At 48.2% G+C, this 1,492-nt stretch overlaps 1 pseudogene; it reads left to right on the top strand.

Moving 5' to 3' along the window:
- Positions 1-260: 260 nt before the first annotated feature.
- LOC149215074 (abscisic acid receptor PYL5 pseudogene) lies at positions 261-788 on the top strand (annotated as a pseudogene).
- Positions 789-1,492: the final 704 nt, after the last annotated feature.

The raw sequence follows: 1,492 nt of genomic DNA, 5'->3' as shown, positions 1-1,492 counted from the left end.
TAGAATCATGATTAATCTAATTGTGTAGTAAACATTTGCTTGCTTGTTGAATCATCTAATCATGCAGCTCTTGAATGTTGTTAACATTTATTTAGTTATTGAGTAAACTAATCATCTTGTTGAATCATCTAATCATGTAGTTGTCACCCGCGCGCCGGGCCGCCCTGCTCCATATTGTCAGGCGGGTCGAAGGAAATTGGTAGGCTTTGTGCCATAAATTACTTGCAGGAAGGAGAGGATTTGGGGAGTGGCTGCAGGAGATGGTCGGGCGATACCATTCGAATGGTGGAGAAAACGAGGTGGGGTGCTCATCTGTGGTTGTACAGCACGTGGAGGCACTGGTGAGCATTGTCTGGTCACTGATTTGGAGATTCGACAAGCCTCAACTCTATAAGAACTTCGTCTGCACCTGTTGCATTCAGGGTGAGGGCGATTCGAAGGTCAAGGTCGGCTGCCTCAGGGAGGTTGAAGTTGTGTCTGGTCTCCCTGCGGTCACGAGCATCGAGCGACTGGATATTCTGGACGAGGAGCAGCATATTCTGAGCTTCAGCATCGTGGGAGGTGAGCACAGGCTCAACAATTATCGATCCATCACAACTCTGCATGAGAGGCTTATAAATGGAAAACCCGGAACCATTGTGATCGAATCGTACGTGGTGGATGTGCCACAAGGGAATACAAAAGAGGAAACCTGTTTATTCGTAGAGACCATCATTAAAAGCAATTTGCAGTTTTTAAATATGGCTGCCGCGCGCAGGGCCACCCCCGGGCCGCCCCACCCCGCCTGACCGGCGGTGGGTCGATTCCGGGAATCGACCCGCCGCCGGTCGGGCGGGGCGAGTGGCCCGGGGGTGGCGCTGCCACACGCAGCGCCACCCTCGGGCCGCCCCGCCCCGCCCGACCGGCGGCGGGTCGATTCCCGGAATCGACCCGCCGCGGGTCGGGCGGGGCGGGGCGGCCCGGGGGTGGCGCTGCGCCTAATCTTCGACTTGAGCTTATGCTTTGGCCGAGTGCATCCCTCTTAATCAAACTATTATTCCTATGTCTGTTGCATATTATACAATGCGAAAAATTCCAAGACACAAATTTCCATGAGCTACTCCCATTGGCCTTATTGTCATACTGCCTGATTAAAGAATAAGTTGGCAAGATCGATCTTTCAAACTTTTTAGTTTGAATCAAGCTTGAAAATGCAACTTTAGAGCTTTGAAGTAATACATTGATCATGGCCGGTGAATGGTTCATGGGTTTAATTTACGATCACACCTTTGTCTAATAACCCATAAAAAGGCATACAAAGAAGTGTTTGTTTGAGACGATGATATCTAAGAAAAATCCATCCCTTGAAAATGACTTCGTCATAAAAAATAAGATTTACGAAAATCATTGTTTCAATACCATTAATGTTTATGATTCTGTGACAACTACATTGTAGCACTATGTGTCCACAGTTCGCATAAGCAGAGTCACCAAATATTCTTTTTCCTCAAAA

Source organism: Pinus tabuliformis, chromosome 1_1, assembly GCF_031772625.1.
Source record: "Pinus tabuliformis cultivar Carrire ecotype Pingquan chromosome 1_1, CPIR1, whole genome shotgun sequence".
Lineage (NCBI taxonomy): Eukaryota > Viridiplantae > Streptophyta > Pinopsida > Pinales > Pinaceae > Pinus > Pinus tabuliformis.
The sequence above is the reverse complement of the archived record's forward strand: the minus strand, read 5'-3'. Positions and strand labels throughout refer to the sequence as shown.